This window comes from Varroa destructor, unplaced genomic scaffold (assembly GCF_002443255.2).
Source record: "Varroa destructor unplaced genomic scaffold, Vdes_3.0 BEIS01000001.1, whole genome shotgun sequence".
NCBI lineage: Eukaryota > Metazoa > Arthropoda > Arachnida > Mesostigmata > Varroidae > Varroa > Varroa destructor.
In genome coordinates, this window is record NW_019211454.1 from 66,454,540 (window position 1) to 66,475,390 (window position 20,851).

At 43.4% G+C, this 20,851-nt stretch overlaps 1 protein-coding gene and 1 long non-coding RNA gene across 11 annotated transcripts in view; one reads left to right on the top strand and one right to left on the bottom strand.

The window, feature by feature from the left end:
• LOC111243454 (teneurin-m-like) overlaps window positions 1-15,733 on the bottom strand; it is a 131,273-nt gene extending 115,540 nt beyond the window's left edge. For all 6 annotated transcript variants that reach the window (XR_015322724.1, XM_022789076.2, XM_022789058.2 and 3 more), the window contains exon 1: window positions 14,847-15,733. The gene's annotated coding sequence lies outside the window, so the exon portion shown is untranslated. The remainder of the gene's footprint in view (window positions 1-14,846) is intronic.
• On the top strand, window positions 12,250-20,256 carry LOC147758993 (uncharacterized). Of its 5 annotated transcripts, none has more exons than XR_015322762.1 (5): window positions 12,250-12,862; window positions 13,219-13,846; window positions 14,149-14,291; window positions 15,660-18,048; window positions 19,692-20,256. It is a non-coding gene; the product is annotated as an uncharacterized LOC147758993 (long non-coding RNA). The 5 variants fall into 5 exon arrangements; XR_015322768.1 differs by lacking the exon at window positions 13,219-13,846 and having other exon boundaries at window positions 12,251-12,862; window positions 15,660-16,806; window positions 17,141-18,048; XR_015322767.1 differs by lacking the exons at window positions 13,219-13,846; window positions 19,692-20,256 and adding an exon at window positions 18,575-19,685 and having other exon boundaries at window positions 12,251-12,862.
• The last annotated feature ends 595 nt before the right edge of the window (window positions 20,257-20,851 follow it).

The following is a 20,851-nucleotide window of genomic DNA, read 5'->3' on the forward strand; positions in this document are numbered from 1 at the left end:
TTTATGTATATCCTTTTATGTATACACATGTTTCGATTTCTTCCAAGGTCCAATTTATCTTCAGACTCGAATATTTACGCTGCGTGTATACAAAGTGTGAAAGTTGTCAAAAAAGAAAACGAAAATATGTATGGGAACAAATCTGGAAGACTCACGAAACCTGCAGAGAAGAAACCGGTTAAGGGCCTGCCAGGGAAATGACGATGACGAATGGCCTGTGTGGATTCGTGTACAGCGATCGATCTACTGAAGCGGACTACGTGAGCTTTGAAGTTGGCTGACAGTGACGAGCGCTTTGTGACCACTGGATCCGAACTTATATAGCCGTAAGCGTGTACTTATTCATTAATTCATATTATAATGTTTGATCTATTACAGCGTAACCACGTTTACCTAGCAGCATGTCCACATACCGCGGCCGGTACCTCCCTAGTGCCTAATGAATTCAAGGTGAACCACCTAGTACTTTCGAAAGCGGACTAATAGGTGAGATAACTACCGGTATTTAACGCTGTCGAAGGTGTCTTGCACGAGTACGCGACTAGGGGCCCACATAACCAGGCCTCCCGTTGTCCTAAAACACATCTCGCTGTCAGGGCAGTAGATGCAGTGATTGCGGCCATTCGCGCCGCCCAACGTGGTGGGTGCCCACTCGCATCTAACGGCGAGTTTGCGCATCTTTTGTCGATGGATTACGATCAAGGACCGTACTTTTTTGGTTGTTTCCCATAAGCTGACACAAGTCGCATCCGCCTAAGTATGCGCTTACATATCCCTATGCTATCAGTCGGCGTTTGCGTCCGAATGGTTCCGATGACAAATTATAAACACCAAGGCCTCGACTGATTTGGCAGGACTGGCCCAGCTTTTCTCGGAGTTATCCGGTGTGGTGCGTCTTTGTTAATGCCGTCCATCCTTTCCGCAGAACCCATATTACCATCGCCCACCAAGGGCTGGACGGTTGATGCGCCCTCATTAATGCACTGAGCGTGGTATTTTTAATGGCGGGCACCGGACCCGCAATACAGGCCTCGAGGCTCACGGCGCCGACACATTTCAAGCCTGCTAGTCTGGTTTGTTATGCTTTGGCAACCGCAGGCTGCGAATGCTGCTCGTTAATATGCCCTTTCTAGGAATAGCGACAATTGTTTGCCCTTTGTTAAGTACGCCTCCAGAAACGGGTGTCGGGTTTCTACGGCTTATTACTTCGAGTCACTCGAGCAAACTAAGCGAAGAAATTTGTTTCTGCCCCTGTGAAGAAGTTAGCGAAAATAGTCCACTTCGTGGTTCGTCGAAGGTTAAATTCGGACTAAATTTGAGTCTGGGTTCCGGGTCATCTAGCAGGCCAAGTTCAGCGCATGACCGCTACAGGAAAACGTTCTCCCGTTTTTCCTGCAGTAACAAAAAATAATCCACGCAAGGTGGCGTCTTCTGGAAGGAAACCATCGTGTAATTTTTAGACCCATCCGTTTTCGCTTCCCATGTTCGTGAGTTGTACCACGGTCAAGATGCCCAGGAACTGTCGCGCTTTTGGCATCATCTGTTCGGTTGATCACCCATGAGCCTCCTCGAGGTACTCAAATGCGCAAAAACGAACGCTTAGCAGCTTCGCGTTCTGTTCTGATATATTTCTTGGCGTATACTCGTTTATTAACTCATATTATAATGTCTGCACCATTACTACACACATCCGGTGTGTGTCGTTCTTCATTCTGATTGTGCGAACACACAGAGGCGGCGGTCAAATCCACAAACAGTGTACCATATCATAATGTAACCAATGTAGACCCTTCTGTATATCACATCTCAAAGCGTTTGTTTAAAAGAAGTTTGGATCAAACTCAAGCCTTTCGCCCTTCTCGCATTTCTGCATAAAATGGTTACTTTTTACGAAATTTAATGCACTACGAAAACCAAGCGATTTGGCAAAACAGTTAGTTAGGCAGTTAGTTCTACAGGTCGTTTAGGCAAGCTTAACCTCAGCCAGGCCAGAAAGCTGTTTTGCCGTTAGAAGGCTCTAGAATAAAAGATGACGTTGTAGGACGCTATCGAGGCAATTTTTAACACGGACGCGGTTTCAAGCGACAGTTCAAGTAGCCTATGGACTGATGTGGCTTCTACTAATACTTTTTTTATGCCTAGGGTCCATGCGTTTTCTGAACGACTCTCCATCGAAAGATAATGTGACTCCCAAATAAATGAAGGAATTCGCAGAAGTCATTTCTCCGCCATATAATCTCAGAGTATTTGTGACCGCATTTTATCTCCTTCCATTACCCCCATCTTCTGTATGTTTATTTGGAGTTCAAGTAAGAAACCGAGCGTGGCTAAACGATGGCTCAAATTTACAAACTTTTACTAAAAAGCAGCAAATCAGCTTTGCGTCAACTTGCACGTATATTATTGTTGTCATTATTATTAGCTACATTGTTTATGTGAATAAATCACCTCTTTGAGTATAGCATTAAAGATTTGCCCCCACTAGATTTTCGACCAAAGTGGGTCTTACTGAAGGGTTTCCCCAACTGACCCATAGAACGGCATGGCAATTATACAAGTAGCCGTTAATTCATTATTTTTCAAAATTTCCCAGTTTCCCTATGTACGTATTTTCCTGGATTAATTCTAATTTCTGGCAATAGTTTTTCCCAACGCTTATACTTGAACTGGCATGCTTGTCAGTTAATGGTTGCCATAACAACGCACTGAACAAGATGCGTCTGACTCACTTGGGCCATGTCTCTTGAAAATTGGGCCTGATTACCTCTGACAGGCCGCCGTTGCTACGGAGGTGAACGACTGACTGAAACTGTCACTTCGCTCTGCTCCTGTTGCAGGCTTAAGAAAATCCAGTTTCAAGGTTTGACCCAAGCAGAAATCCAGATGTGGAGTTAAAGGAGATCTGTAGATAAAACCGTGCTCTTTTTCGTGCAAATAAAAGCCGTGTAGATAGATAGTAAGAGTCCATACCATGTCATATTAATCCTACGATAAAGGCTTTTTTTTTTACCTACAAAATTTACCCATGGTCTATCTTGTCAGACGAATATCATCCTTGGATTGTAAGCTCCTTGGAAACAAGTAAGCTCTGCTGTAAACTAGAAGAGAAAAGATTCATTTTTACAACGGCATTATATGATAAGAAGGTTACTATTACTAAATTATAATACTATATTATACAGATGTACTATATTATTTGATTATATTTTTAAATAAACTGCAAACAGCTTTGAACTGGCTAATTCGCTAGCAAACCATAAGATGTCTATCATGAAAGTACTTTAAGTTACATTATACATGTTGGAGGGATCGCTTACAGACTGCAGCTGCTGTAAATTCTTCAATTTCGAACGTACTTAATTTTACTAGTGAGGTCTCAGTCCTCGTATTTAGGTCCTAGCATGCTTCTTTCACGCAGCCGTAAATAAATGTAATCGTGCGTGCGTGCTCCTATGCAGATCGGTGGCTTGTGGTTGCGACACGTGTAGAGTGTTCAGATCCAAGGACGCGACACGTTGAGCGACCACCGCTATTCTTAATTGTATTAAGCACGAGAGATGCAGCAGCAGCAGCAGCAGCAGCACGAAGACTCACACGCACTTCACGTGACGCGTCGATTCGCGAGCATTATTCAACGAGGAATGCGAGCCTCTTTAATGCCTACCATCCACTGGATAAAAACACAGTCCCCTAACGATAGCATCATAGCACGCTTTCCCACATACACACACATCCAGCTAGATGAAACAACGGAATTTTATACAGTCCTTTACGTTCTGATTTTTCTTTTTTGTGTTTTTCATTAACGCCATTTTGACTTATAGTTATCGTTCATGCTTTACGAAACGCTTTTACTTTGGAAAAAAAGAGTTTTGTGGACATGTATATCAATGTAATTTAGCAGGATATGTCGTATTTTAACATGGACGACAACTGCATATTCAGACGACAAAGAAATCTTCCCTGAAGAAAGAGCCCTGTTTATTTTGATCAGTAACAGCTATTCTGTTCTCGTATTTGGATTAAGTGAAACAATCACTACGATCGAATGTTTAGTGACAAACATGATTTTAATTCAGGCAATGACCATCCACTTGTGCCGAGTGTACATTAATGTAAATCGAAATTCACTTAAATAAATAAATAAATAAAGATGAAAGCAAATCATTTACAAATAACACAATGATTTAGTTGGATCAATGAGTGCAGAGTCTAATTTGCTAATCAGAGCAACTTCAATAGAAGTTTCTTAAGAGTAACGTTGGACGGATATACGAAACAGCGGTTCATTTGCACGCACGAAAACTGTGTTTTCGTTTCTGAATATTTACATAATTGTTGTATACTTTGTCTCGTATTTATGTACACATGTATGCACGTAGAGAGAGAGTACGAACGTATTCTAATCTAATGGTAGCAGTTGAATGCAAACAGGGGAAGACACTTTTAGGAAGAGAACACGTTCACTTGAGGTTTGTGCCTTTGACCGACCTTGTGCTAACTAGGACAGAACAGTCAACTAGACGTTCATCTAGTTTTTTTTTGGGTTTGTATTAGTGTTACTATTACTCAGGACGAGCCATGGAAACGGAATGATCGAACATTCCACTAATTATCTTTTTTTTTTTTTTTTTCGGCTGTTTCTCGAATAGCTCGTCAAGGAACACTGACTACAATAATTTTTACTAGAATGTGTCGAGATTAGGTTTTATATATCCACAGCCTACGGTCAGAGGTGACGTACGAAAGACAACGTTGTTTGTTTATTCTCCTCGTAACCTTACGCGTAGATAAAGGGGGCCTTCAGCATTGTATTCAGGCGTTCCGCGCTATGACGATAAAAGTTAATGGTGACAGAGTACAGAGAACTGAATGCGTGAAGAGTAGATATTAGGGGCCGGTCAATGTTCGTTTCCCAATATACATGACAAGGGTATAGCTGTACAGTAGTTAAGACGATTGGAGAGGATCGAAGTTAGTGGGCGTTGCGATTAGGACGGTGACGCAGATAGTCACTGTACTTGGCGTAGTGATACACGGGGGTGTCAGAGGGAGCCTGGAGGGGAACGTGCCGCTGTTGATCGAAGCACGGTTTTGGCGTGTCGATCTGGCGCACTTTGTTCCGAGGCGCGTCCGTTCGTCGCTCCATTCAGCTTTACGAGCGGCTATTTGAGCTCTCGACTGCAGCGTTCGTCGTTGAACCTTCATTGTCGCTTCTTATTTTTACTTCCCGAGCTGTGGGACTTGTGCCTGTTCAGAGTTTTCTGCTTTTAGCCGACGGATGCCGGACTGCTCTGTCTTGTTCAATACTGCTAAGGCAGCAGAGAGATGGGAGAAAGACAGAGACATGGGTGAGAAAGAGAACACTAGGATTGATAGTCCGCCGACAACGTGCGTAGCAGGTCGCTTTGTATGTGCACTTAGAAGCGGTTTTTACATTCATTAAGCAGCCCTAACAGTACTGGTAGAAGGACAGACAAGGCAGATGGATGTGTCCACATAGGCCGTGTATCGAAGCTCAAAACGCGATGTATCCGTTGAGGGAATCTGCAAAGACCCGATTAAGACCAGTCCGCAAAGCGACAAGAGAAAATGAACTAATGTCCCTATTAGCCCCTATATTGGTGTCTTCTTGGTACACTGGTGTATCTCTTTCTGTTAGAAGGTGATTTGAAAATGGGCGTAAATCAGACATTCTGTAAAAACACTTAATCGAAGCACAGAATAAACGTAAATAGTCTCCAATTTCCAAGTAAACAATATTTACAAAAGGTCGAAACCAGAAGATAGATGAAACATATTGAGTGTGACAGGTTTACTGGAGGTATTGCGGTTCGTGCCTGTACTTGATGGTGACTGCTTACTTGATCATCATTAAACCGGAATTTATTTGTCCTGAAGTTTTTTTGCCCACACCTGTTTTAACAGTAAGGCGACCTTTAATGTATAGCCTCTAAGCCTTAAAAAAAATAGGGAACCCGTGGATATCCTACAAACTACACGTTGAACGAAAGTCAGTCAACTGCCCCTTAATGTGTTTTGCTTCTGTCCCTGTGTCTTTATACTCTTATAGTCAAAATTAACCTGTTAATACAGTCATTCGTTTAGTTCGGTAGAATATGGTTTGAGAGAGGCCCAACAAGATCGTTAAAATAAAACACCTCATCTCGAATTTTGTCCAAATTCGTGTTGGGTCCGTTAATCGCAGCCTACACAAAGCGAACCCATTATGTGTTGTCACTTACCTCACAATCACTTTTAAATACCTATGCTATTTTTTACATTATTTTAACTACGTTAAAGTTATGACCAAACCATAATGTAATCAAGTTTGTTCGTGAGATCGGTTATACTGTTTTAGATCTTTTAGGCTAAGGTTCAAACATGGCCATAGACGGGAGTCAGTTAGCCATCTGATGAAATGCTTAACGGCTATCATACCGGACATAAAATTCAAAACACAAAGATCTCCTCACATTGCGCATGCTTAACTGAGAATGCAGACTCCATTACATTTAGCATATTTTTTTGTGGGTCATGCTGGTTCTACAGCTGCTTGAGGCAGTGTATGCCTAATAATAAATATAAGGCATCGTTCCTCTTTATGAGCCAAGCGTTTCACGCCTGCGGCGCTGAAGGGACCCATTCCGAACAATAAGTATAGGTATATGTATTACGAGTAAAGGGTGTGATAAGAGGCTCACTGGTCAAATACAACTGTACCGTTAAATGGAATTAAAAAGTTCGATTTTTGATTTGAAAAAGTACTGCGCTTTGGGTAAAAGCGGAACCCTAAACTTTACAGCTGTAAGTCGTTTGCCCAGCCTATCATCGTGGCAGTTAAAAACCAGCAAACACGTATTCCTAGGCATTCACTTGCTGATAGACTACACCGTGTAATCATTTTCTTACTACTAATGTAGACCATCCCTGTTACCGCCACCAAATGATGTACGTAGTACTTCCATGCCATCATCGGTGGAAATCGTTGCGGGTTGCGGTCATTCGTCACCGCTTATTCAGCCAGTCTTCTTCGATCTTGCTTTACCTCATAATCTGATCCTATCTTTGGTTAATGTATCAGGAGGGTCATAAAAACAACCACCACTGAGTAAGACCAGTAGAAACCATCACCATTAATAACAGCAACAGCACTCAGTCAATGGAGGGCAGCGCCTACGTGTTTCGGCCAGAACTGCCATCTTCAAGGTAGTAGTGGTAATAGATGATACTGCGACATAAAGGTGTCTCCTGAAAAAATGAAGAGGTCAATCTTTTGCCTCTTTTTTTGCCGACTAGACCCTAATTTCCTCCAGTAGCTGGCGTAATGACGAGGAACGTTCAAGGAATAGGCCGGTCTAAACCTCTGACCCATCAAACTTTTGCATGCACTATAGCCAGCTGGACTTTGTCGTTTCATAACAGTCTCCACACAAAGAACAGAACTGAGCACGGGGACTAGAGGGGACAATAGTGGATTGGGGAACTTTACAAGTAGGAAGAGGATTTTGGGGTCAGGAAGGGTTAGAGAGAAAACTGGTTTGATATATAAAAGCAGATAATCGAACAGCGCTAAGCGAGAGAGTTTGGAGGGTGTTGGGGGTCGTCGTCTAAGGAACTTCCATCTCAATAGTGAGCACCAGTGCCGTCACTTCAAAAGGCTGAAAAGAAAGTTCTCCGGTTGGTCGGTGATGACAGCCCCAGCGCCATCGTTCAGCAGTTGACGTTCGTGTGGTATTTGGGCAGACAAGCTTATGTCTGCTTTCGTTTTTCGACTTCGCTTCTGGTCTGTCGTACTTGGCTGTGTCCCGTACCCGATTGGCTGATCGTTCATACTTTTTGCACCATGGCATCGGAAAGTACCAGTACTAGTTGAAACAGTTGAAGACTTTTTATCGGGGGAAAGCAGGAAAAAGGGGTGGACGTACCGACGCAGCACAGAAACGCAAAACCTGCTGTAGTGAAGTCAGTTGGAGCAAAAGTGCGATGGTTGGATCGAGCTACTGAGTAGCTTGCTCATTGTAGTTTGGAAGTTACCACCGGCACTGCACTGTGCGTGCTGAGAAAAGGAGAGAAATCAGGCAGGAGGAAAGAAAAACGGGACAGCAGGACCAGGATTGTGCGAAACAGAAAATGGCCAAAGAAAACTCTATGTGTGTAGACTATTTGGAGCAGACGGCAAGAAAGGAGGTACAACGGGGATCCGTTGGAAAACCATTTTTGGAATCGGTCCTAATCTCTGATCCAATGACGGTTCTAGTGAGCACTTTCCGCACAACTCTCACTGTTGATACACGCTTAAAACTAACGTGTCGTCGCAGCCTCAGTCGTAGCCATTATCCCAGTGGCGCCAAAGAGACGGCAATAGAACTTTAACGAGGGATGGCAGACGACAAGAAAAGGCGAAAAAAGTGGTTCCTACGAACGCAGGCCTCATACATGGCCGTATGTTTTCGGCTCCAAATCTACTGCGCGCAAAAAAATAACGGTACAACACCGAAGCAGGCCAGTGCCTCCTTGCTGCTTGTTCTGTTGCCACTACAGTTACAACCAATGGCGGCTAAACAACTTGGTCGTCGCCGCTCCGTCCGCGGCTTGCCGCCTCGTTTCGTACATCTGCGAGCAGTTTTTGTGCAATTAGGACCGCGGTACAGTTACCGAGGTGTAGCTAACAAAAGCAGGCCATGCAGAGTAGCGCAAATACAACGCTAAGCAGTGGGCGCCCAGTATAACAAAGACGCGTGGGTGGCAAACCGACTGAGCCACACTGCCACTACCACTAAACGTTGCCACTGCCGTTGCCTAGGCCAATGTTCCTCCCTCCCCTTCGGTTCTTGGCCTTTTTCTCTTAGTCAACCGACGAGGCTGTAAACCAGGCGCAGGTAGCGAAAGTGATATTACTATCGTTGTTGCTGCAGCCGCTACATAGTTCGTCAAGAAGAAAGCGTTCGTTTAACGTGTAGCTAACGTAGGAAATATAAGTAGCACTTAACAGAAGTTTCTGATGGAGCATCGGGTAATGTCTGCTTTTAACTGCCAAAGATGTTAGAGGTGAACATTCTTAAAATTGCCATTTACGGAAATTTAAGTTAATTAATTTTTTTTATTTTATAGGATTTTAGCTATTTACATGTCATAAGTTGAATTATTTTAAATACAAAATTATATAAGTCTTCAAATGAATAGAAATCACAGCCATTATATTAGAACCTTTATATATTATTATAGGAAAAATTGTTGAATGGTGTCTACCGGTCTGTTACAGACTTGCGCATATTTTAAACTCCATTTGCAAATTGTATTTAACCGGATGCCTGTCTTTAAACCCGCTTACCACTGTAGAATACTTACGCATTGAGTCATAGTGTCATCCAATACATTATCAGTACAAATGTGATCAAGCCTTAATAACCTGTTATTTCTGCCTCGATCCCTATCATTCCCAGTTGGCAATGGGCCGATAACTAAAAGTTATTTTTCGTTCATTGCCCGACATTAGACTAATGCTTGAATGTAACGAATACTGCAAATAATACAAAAATATAATTAAAAATAATACAAAATGGACAACCTTGTCCTGCATCCTGCAAGTTGCTCTTTACAACACTTGTGGCAAACAACTACAGTCCATTGTAAGAACTTGAGCAAATGTTTCTGACAATATTTATCTTGACTTATTTGGCATTCAGGTACCATTTGGTTGAGCGATCCGAGTATAATACGTAACTATTACGACTCGCAACCAATTTAACTGTGACTCATTATGCGGTTCACCAACAATCTTTATCCTCACCTCGTCATTCTTTGGCCTCTATATGTATGTCAATATTCGTGTTTGGAAATCTCCTCGTCCTACCAAGCGTCGCTCATCGGAAGTCATTTTTTATTTCCCCCCCCCCCCCCCGAATAATGATTTTGACTAGTTGGCATTACACTTTTTCTTCCACTGTTCTTCGCTTCTATTGTCCGTTGCTAATGACGGGGCATTTGGAAAAAGCAAACTATGCGGAATGGTAATAGGGATGCAAGGCTAGAGCTGACGTATCCCAGATGAGTTGCTGATGGTAATGCTATGCAGCAGGGGGCGGCCATCAACCACTGGAAATTAGTTAGGAGGCCTTTGGTATCTACGCAGGGCGTGTGTCCGGCAATGGAACCAGACGACTCTCGTTGTCTGCTTCCAACGGTTCCGATTTCGTCGTTCTCATAGGCCGTCAGCTATTTCTGGCTAGCTACTGGCGATCACTTCTTTAACAGCGAATACTTCAACCATGGTAGCTATATCCCGACAGCTGGACAACTGTAGTGCAATAATATAAGATCTAGGTAGACCAGACAGTGTATAATGGTGTGGCGTAAGAATAAAGACTGAGAACGATTTTGCGTCCATGGGAAAAGTTATGAGGCAGTAGGTGATATGCAATTGTTGATGTTCGATAAATGCGACGCGAAAGGTGGGATCTGTTCGGCGACAACGGAGAAGCAGGTCTTCCAACGACAACGGAGAAGCGGGATACCATCGTTCATCCCTCTCTTACCTTATCGTCGTCGTCTGTTCTTCACGTACCGAGCCGGTTCAATAAAACAGTTTTTTCTTTCCTTCACCCCGTTGTATTGATGAGGTGAAAAATCGCGCGTGTTGGTACGGTTTATAGGATCAGCTCTGTCTGTTTCGCGTATGCGAACAGGCCTTCCTCTGCGTCAGATCCTCGTCTGCCGCACGTGCATTCGATTCGTATCCACCGTTATGTTCTTCGTTGTTGACATTTACGCTTCATAGAATTGCCATGATTAGGATATAATCGTTATCAAATAACCTTTTTTCCCTTTTTCTATTTCGCCCAGCAAATTTCCCTGTTTGATCGTTCGATTCTTTTCTCTTCGTGAAGCGCTCCAGGTGTCCGGCCCCTCTTATGGGCGGCCTCTGACCATTTACGATTCGTAGACTTCGAGCCAATGACAATGGCCGTTATTACATCACTTGTGATGTACAGTATGATTAGGCTGAAGTCAATTTTTCGGATAGACAGTTCAGGGAGCCATAGCGATATAGATTAATCTAATAATAAGAGGCCAATAAGGGTGCTTGCTTCAGCCAGCATTTTTTTTTTCTCAATAAACATACGATTAGGCGAAGTTCCGAGCGGCGGATCTGAGTATTCGATCTTCTCATTCATATTGAGCTAATTTTGCCAAATTCTCTATAAACTAAGTGAAAACAAACCCTAACATATGTGAATAGCTCATCATACTGATGCCACCTAAAGGATTTACTTGACGATTTCAATTATGATAGATTAATGTCCAGACAAAACCCATATATATCGGCTATCCTTTTTCATATGTAACGCATGCTCATAAATCTAGGATTCTAACATGTGCTTGAAGCAGGTAATCATTCAATAGCAACACAAATTAGTTTATCACGAAAAGACTGTATTTCCTATCTATAATCTTTCTTTGATTGACAGACTCTTTTATTACCCATGGAGCAGTAGTTATGAGAGTATTTGTCAAGATTTAGTAAGTAACATTCGATGTTTCTAAATACGTATGATCGTCGCGGGGGTGTCAACGTCAGTTCGAGAATATTGAGTAAGCTAAAATAAACAATTCGTTTCTCCATCGGCGAATGAAATTAGCGTGCACTATGATGGAAAAGCATGTATTATTCACTAGTGTCCTGACATGGACCAGTACTAAACAGGGTCATGCACAACGTCTGTATGGTCACCCCCTTGTCGACCGGTCTAGCTTCAGAGTCCTGATATAAGCCACGAGTATTCTAACTTTAGCCTCTTTACCACGCACATACTTCATTGCTATAGATAACGTTTACTATATGTCACACGATAAAAGTCTTTCCCTGCTTGATTGCAATCCATATTTCGTCGGCACTTCTAACAGGGAACTTCATACCCTTTGATTGACGAACGTACCAATCGAATAGCGGAACGATAGCATTGATACAGTAAGCAAAGTCGCCTTACCTCGTATAACTAGTGTCAATTACTATTGACATCGTACGGGCATCGCACCCAATCTCGTAAGCTCCTCCTTCTACCACCTGCCAGTCATTTCTCTACAGCTTATTTCAGCATGCCATCTTTATGAGGAATAACGTTCCAATAACGGTAATGGCTACTCACACAACCGCAGGTACCATCGTCCTACAAACAAAAGATGATGCAGCCTAATACAACCTCACCACTAAGCTTGCCATCGCTTCAGCAGACCGCCACCGATACTGGCAGGCTCTACTGCGTCAAAGCGCGGCTTGGCACTCTAACTAGCACCATCGTATCAGCAATAATAGTTCACCTATTTCTCGTAGCCTACGAGAGATAATTCTAGATTAGCCGTGATAGCCTAATGTCTATCTGTTAGTCAGTTCCGCCAGCCGAGACAAAGCAACAACAGTCAGACCCATCGAAGAGGTCTATGCACCGATGTTATCCACGTACCAATATCGTCGTCGTCGTCGTCCCCCAGTCATCATGCCCTATCAGCACGTTTCTTACGTACGGCTTGCATCACTAAGTACTACGTGTCCGCATTCATACATACATGGCTATATTTTCGTATGTATCTGTATTATTATATAAATAGCCATATTTATTGCGGATGGGAACACGGTGCTAATGGCGGCCGAAGCCAGCTCAAAGAACGAACAGGCGATGCAAAACCTCGCCGGTTTGCAGGTACAAACGCGCTTACAGGCACGAGCTAGCGAGTAAGCGACCGACCGACCGAACGTACGTCACACATGGAATATATTTCATGCAAGTATTGACCGCTAAAGGATCACACGAAAATACCATATAACGGCCGTGATTGCTTGAAATCCTGCTTACACGAACGGGTAAGTAAGCGATCGTAAACGCAGTTTGTAGGCCGACAGCTTTTGTCGGTAACGCACGAGGGAAAATAAACATTATGTGCAAATGTTAACACCAGAGTAGTTTTATCCGCTGGGGCTGCTCATAGCTGATGCGCGAGGACCTACGCAACTTCAGTCGTTTATCCGAGAAATCTGTCTATTATAGACGTGTAATTAAATATATACTTGCAGTACTTGTGTTGAGAACATACTAGTCAACAATGTAAAATTGCAGCGAACCTTTAGCTGATAATCTGAAAGTATTTTGACTGATGCGTAAACAAATGCATCACAACGTAAACTAATCATAAACTGAATGCTCTCCGTATTCCTTAAAGCTGGCTATGGACGAACGTAAAGCTCGTTGAGGGGTTCTGTGCACAGCCATCGAGCTCTTTGTGTGACGGAATGAACAGCTGATGAAACGCGCTCGAGACATTCTCGATACCACTATTCCGATAAAATGATTCTAATAACAAACGTGCGTTGTAAAAAGCAACCTTTGCGGACGTCGCTATTTTAAGTTATACAACAGCGACCACCGTTTTGACGACGAACATACACTGGTTGAATGTGAAGCGCGCTTCTAAAAACAGAGTTCTGCTATATGTTGCACAGCATTTGCCTTCAGCACACCAGAATCATTCCGACCAAGCAGACGTTACGACTCTGAACAATCGACACAGAAGCCTGTTTGTCCTAGAACAATGGATTTATTCCGTCTGTACGGGCGCGCCACAGGAATACGTAAAGCAGAAACAGACCAGACAGCTGCTATGAAGTAGTATTGCAAGCCGGCCAATAATGAGAGCTCCTCCTCTTCAGTGATATGATCACTTTACCAGCAAAGAAGGACCAGCCTGTTAGTCGCATTTACCTAATAATGACGAATGCTGCTGACAAAAACATTCGAGTTCAAAAGCAGACTCAAGCAGAGGGAAACAACTCGTTTTTCGCTAAATAGGGGTAGGTGACCGTTAACGGGTCGTTCGAGGCAATGCTTTGAATATACTTGCCCCCAACTAGCGTTCTACTACTCGCTTCTTCGCGCGTACGCTAACATGCCGCCTAACCTAACCTAACTGTTAAATTTTTTCTAGTAGATATAACAGGCATTCTATTCCGTTGTGCTGTAAAGAAGGACGTTTCCCGTACGCCTAAATATCATGTGTGTCCTTTTTTCTTTTGACTTTCGTGACTAGCTCGCTTCAGTAACCCATAATTCACTGCTGCTAAGTTGGACAACACGCATTCTTTGACGATTCCAGGAATTCCAGTCACTTAGTGACACCAACAGAACTACAACAGGACCAGCACGCGACGAAGCCTAAGGTTGAGACGGTGGATATGGGTCACAACTGCTTTTGTTCTTGACCAACAGTGACACCATACATGACGTGTTGGTGCAAGCGTACGTGCATTTATCTGTCTGTGTATATGTGTATGTGCATGTCAAGCGTCGCAAAGACACGGGGCGGAGAAACACAAACCGAGACTGAAACTGGGGTTGATGTAGAGCAGACGCTCTTTAGGGGAGCCTTGTTTATACGTGTTCCGCTGATCGATTGGCGTAATTTCGCGTATTTTCTCCTTCTATTTTGCGCGCAGTAGAAATTGGCTCGAAGTATACACACTGCTTGTGTCGAGTGCTGCAAATACGTACATATTAGACAGCAGAGGCGCGCGGTTATTAGCGTACTCGACACATAAATACGAAGCCACAGGCAAACTACTCGGAACGTTCACTGCCCCATCACAGGATGGATCTCGACAGGTCGACTACATGTTGATATGTGTCGGTCTTATGTGTTATCCACGCATAGAATATTGCATGACATTATATGGTAATGTAACGTTACGACAACATTGTGTGTTCTGCTGTTATTCCATTAGACGAGGTCATTTTCAGGGACCTTCGGACATATTACCATAAACGATTGGACTGGCTCAATTTTCTAGCACGCACCTTTTAACGATCCTACGTCCTGTACTCCTTCCAGCGATGATGCACCACACTCCAGTTTTGTCAGGTGGCAACTGCAGCAATACTGACACACAGCGGCAGATGTCGAACGACAAGTGGACAAGCCGACGATCACACACAAACGCACTAGACTACTGTTCACTGCGCTATTTTTACTACTATCTCTATATATATTATTATCTAACAGAGATGAATCCAAATGAAAATCTCCCGTGAACAATCCGAAACCAGTTGCACGCACACCTGGCACACTTCTTCGATTTGTATACTATAATAGGATAAATCCAGTTTCGTTCCTTTGCTTAGGCTAGAAGTGCGTCCTCGTTTCGTTTCCTCTATGGCTATTACTATTGATGCTGCTACTGTTGCCGTATCACTGAATACATAGTACGTTCCCTTTGCCAGAAGGTTAACTTCCGTCGTTTTCGCTTTTCAGCCAGTAGCACACACTGTTCACAATATTGCTCCCTTCACACATCGCATCGACTTTAGCGAAAACGGGAACGATTGCTCGCTGCATTTAGCGAGCAGTCTTCGATGTCCATTTCAGACTTAGGCTGTGGTCCTATCAGCTGGTTGGTTGATTCTTTCGGAGTCGTCGGATGGTTGTCATTCACTGTTGTTTCTTCGTATGTCGTTGGCCTGGTGTACAATACCGTGTTATGTATACACTTCGAAGAGTTAGATATCTTTAATGCTATTGTGTACTTGAAGTGATATTAGAATAGTAGCATTATTATTGGAATACTATTGTATACAATAATTATACTGATCTGTGTGTTTGTGTGTGTATAGCGATGGCGAGCGACTCGTGTGGCTCGTGCGAGCGCAGTGTCGGCTCGGTTCGAGGGACGCGCAAGAATGCACCGCCGGCACCACAACATGGCGAGCGCGGGAGAGCTCCCTTCGCCGAGAAGGCCTCGTTTAGCGCATGCGCTCCACAATCCGCGCACTCCACGCCGATACTGGTGGCGCCGACTGGCGAACACCTCATCACCATACTATAACAGTCATGAGGCCGGTTATGGGACTCATAACAGGATGGGGAAGATAAAGACTCAAATAGGGCTGAAAGGGAACCCGGTTCCTGTTCGCCCATCGATAGAAACGATAGCCTTCTAAAACCATCGCCATCACCCCTCGCGCATAGGCAAATACATTCAAGTCCACCGCAAGCCATGGTCATGCGACTACTATTCGTACCTGGGGTCCTGCTTCTGTTGCTGCTGTACAGACCATACGCTCATCCTTGCTGTTCCTCCCTCTCACTCTTACTGTTTTTCTTGATTTCTAAAGTGCGTCTATTTGATGACCACGACAGATAGAGCACATTTAGTAGAAAGAGAGAAAATTATGAACGAAGACGGATATAGAGTGGAACTTGCGCGCTTAGACCGCAGTTCTTTCTTTCTCACTAAATTTTCGAATACGAATCCCTACGAATTCCTTTCTCCCCAGTCTTCGCTCGCGTGCCTTCGCCTCCACTGTAAAGAAGGCGCGGCCGGCCAAATTGAATATTGATAACAATGCCGATGCATCCGTAGGATCACCGACACCAACGGCTACTAAGGCAATGCGAGCCGGACCAGGCTATGGAAGATAGACAGTTACACAATAACGGTTGCGCCGCTAGCATTGAGTCCTTCATCCGATAGCTGCGCGATGATAAGAATGCCCCCATCGCTTCTTCCGTCCTCTCCTCACAGGCACATCTCATCTAACGGTAGCAACGCCAGTTCTCCCGGGTGCACACATTCTACAATAGCCAATGGCCAAGACGAAGGAAGCTTCTACGTCTTACCGTCACCATTACGCTGCTTGTGACAGGAAGTTTTGCCCTTGGAACCCACCCACTCTCAATCACAGCTTACCACCACCAGCCATCACCAGCACCACCAGAACCGTCAAAGCCGTTGATATCCCTAAACAGAACCAACGACGGGTAAGAGACATCTTAGACACGCACATATCATATCACAGTTCTTCGCTTACTTTTGCCCCCCATCCCAAAGATACCCATCCCACATCGCTCGACTCGTTCAAGTCGTCTTTCGCACATGATGATTATGACAATGATGATGATTGACATGATGTTATGTTGGTAATGCTTATAAGCACTGCGGAGCTAGTATGAGATCGGCCGATTTTTATGCCATCTCCGAGCCAGCTGTCCCCTGCTCATCTTCTGCAGCCGACGCTTCTTGGCTGTACACTTTGTCCCTGTCCATTGCCCTAACGTCGAGACTCAACTTGTCGTCACTGGCCTCTACGAGTAGAATGGGGGCAAATGAAGGGCAAAGCGACGTGTGAAACGTGATCTCGGTCTGTCCGCCCTCACCCTGGCTTCTGTCGCTTCCAATCGCCGTCAACGCCTTGGTCCGAAGCAGTATTGTCCATCTTACAAGTCTTTGCAAGGCAAGAGGATTAGAGAGATGCGGACGGGCCATGCTGCTGTTGTCCAGATGCTGGTCACCCGTGACTCCTACTGTCTGGCATCTGTCAACTGCGTGTAGGGGGTATACGTCAAAAAGAGTCTACGTATAGCAATATCAAGGAATCGAAAGAAAATGGTAAAGCGTATCTTGATATCTTTCACTTATAACGAGTGGAGATGTTAGTATAGCATCGAATGATGTTAGTATGATTCTTTTAAGTGTAATCATTCTCAAAGTACACAGCCAGTACAGAACCATGTAAACAATTATTTTGTGATAGTACATCATACAGCTGTCTATGAGCTCTATTTGAATAAGATTCATTTTATTATATTTTGTATTACACTATTGTATAGCAATAATTGCTAAAACGATTAATCAGTATTATTTAAGTCTGCCGCGCTCCATCGCAAGCAAGATCGTATTCGGGCTGCATTTGTGTCTACCGCTGATCATGACATCATAGCAGATTGTCCTCGATGACGTCCGACATTTAGCTTCGTGTGGGCATTCTTCCGTGGGCAAAATATTCTTCAAACAATGTTCTTTAAATGCTACCGGTGCCGAGAAAGAAGCGAAGAATAATCTTGCCTTTATGTGATATTTTCACACATCATATGCGAACGTAATGTCACGTCTCCTGCACTTCGACCATAGTCAAGCGGCGACACAATGTGTGAATGTGTATTTGTGTAAAGGCGAGATGGAGTAAATAATCGTTCTTGAAGAAAGGATATCTTTAAACCACGGTAAGGCATTGGGCAGCATAAAAGCTGCAATAAACTAATAAAGAGTTGTGAAGAAATGTTGAACTGGGATCCCGTACTCGAAGCCCGATAGGCCCGACCGCACACCTTAGGTAGCTAACAGTCAGTTTAGTTTAGGGTGTTTGTAATCCAATATAACACGTACAGACTGTTAATTTACGCATGGCCGTTAAATACCGATAGGCAGCATTAATCGCTTTAATCCAATGAACCTTCATTAGTGGGTAAAAAAGCTCTATCATACTTGGAAATCTGTCCACTGAACTTCTACTTCGTTTTAGTTTTAGCCAACTGAGCCAACAAATTCATAGTCACTTCATCTCTGGGTACTTTGTTCGTAAATTCATATCCGCCTGATGATTAGGTTTGTCAACTTTCAAATCATTTCGTTTTTGTATATTTAGGTCATCATCTATCATATATTATTACAAGATATTTCATAATTGCTGTCTCTGTGGTACGTTGAGCAACTTTACATTACCCTCACTCATCGTGCTTGGATCTGCAGGTTTGATAGATGTGTGGGTGTTTCTTGCGAGTAACCCCCCAAGGGCAGGCTACGTCTTATGTGGGGAAAAACGATGGGACTCGTTAGTTGAAAAATCCCCGACCTCTGCAGCATCGGGAGTCAGACCCATCGAAAAAGTAACGCTTGTACCGGTGTCGCATGAAACCGCAGGGCGACAGCCAGCGACAGAACCCGCGAGAACAGAAAGGGAAAAAAAGCTCATGATAAAGAGAAGGAAAACAATGCCAACAGCTCTGTGACTCATATGAAGGTTAATAGGGGTCACGTTGACGCGAAGCAAGTCCTGGACTGAACGGACTCGACAAAGCAAACAAAAGAGTCTTAAAACAGCAGCCCGGCCGCTACGGCACCGGGACGTCAAGTCCATACCAAGCGTGTACATGCAGGTCGAGCGAGGTTAGCCTGTAGAAGTGACAGGTGAAAAATGTCCGTTCCACCTCTTTTTTGGAGCCACAATGGTGAAGCAACGTTACCTAGATTATCATTGGCGACACGAAGGGAAACGAAATGAAAGATCGAAAAGAAAAAGATAAAATATGGAAACAGGTGTATGTACTTGGAGTCAGCGAACGAAGACGGTTACTGTGACGGTGCGATTGTTTCGCCCGAAATTGCCTAAAGTATACAATATATCGACATTCAAAAAAAAACAGAAAGAACAGTCACGGTGAAGTAACAAAATTCGAATACAAACACTCAGTAACAGCTCTGCTAGTTAAGGGAAAGGACCTCACATTTCAAACAAAGGTCATCAGGAATAATAGGTTATAAGTTGTTCGTGCTAAAAATAAGTCAAGTTTTTGCCATACTTCTTCCCTACTGACAATTTACAAGAAAAAATTTGCCTCCTACTATGGGGCTACGCACACGCTAAGGATGAAGAACTTTTTTAATAAGGAACGCTTGACCGATCAAAATAGAGTAGAGCTGTCACTTAAGCATAACTATTAAGCAACGAATACAAGATTCTGTTAAAAGGGGAATACCAAACTGCCGCGCTTAGAAACAGAGAATTAATGATATGTATGAGAATCTCGCACGGCGTATGTATGATATAAAAAAAAGTTCCATTATATCGTACTGTAAACTATTGCAGGCAAAAACTGATTTCGAGACTATCTTTTCATGGTCAAGCGGAACAGAACTCTACACACTTCAAAACGTACGTTCCAGAATACAGGCAGAAGAAGTAACAACTGCGCTGAAGAAAAAAGGACAATGGAAAGACGTCACGCAAACACTACTAGGTATTATGCAGTAGAATTACAAAGGCACTTCTTTACTAGCACACCTTAACCGTTAGTTCCTTGACGAGATCAATTTTAATTATTGTTCTTTTTAATTTAACAAATGTGTTACATTACAAATACGTGAACAGTTGCTGGGTTTTATCGCTACTTGTTGGCCTAGCGAATAAGCAAGACCACGATGCCCCAGCAGTGACTTACGAGATAGAATATTCGAAAAGTGCATACAGTTATGCGAAGAAGATTTAGTAATATTTAGGACAATGCATCTCAACTTTATAGCCTGCCATATATCTCCAGCAGATATTGACAGTCGGGAATAAGCCGGTCATTGCTCTTTCTATTACTAACCTATTGGCAAATTGAAAAAAAAAAAGTTTAGAATTCCAGAATAAATCGTGAATTGGAAACGGATATGAATGAGAGATTTTTATTGGGCTAAAACTCAAAATAAGGACTGTAGATGTTCGCAGACTATGGCTTGCCGAACGGCTGGGCGATCCTCAACCCCATTCATGTTCAGCAAAACTCTTCCCGATTCCTGGCGACGTTTGCGCAGAAATTTACTCGACAGCATTTACGGAAACCTTAACTGCTTTTAGGATACAACTGAAACGGCCTAGCTGTAGTTCGCTGTTCAATGCTTGTAAGCCACGGATGTCTAGCCATAAGGTCGCTGATGTCTTGGTGGTCGACACTTCCCCCCTCCCCCCCCCCCCCCCCCCAGATAGTAATCGAGTCACGACAATTCATTCCGAGATTCAAGTGGAAAAGGTATTACAAGAGGTTGGTATATACGCTCACCCACATTTTTAGGACACGCTAACTGGGCTAAGTAAAATTTAGCATCAATGTATGTCCTACGCACGACTAAATTAATTTTCGCTTATAATGCATAATACATTCGACGGTCTCTTTGAAATGTACGAGATAAGAGAATTCTAGATAAGATAAGAGAATTCTAGAAAATCTCCACCAAATTCACAATTTAAGCAGGACCAGATACCAA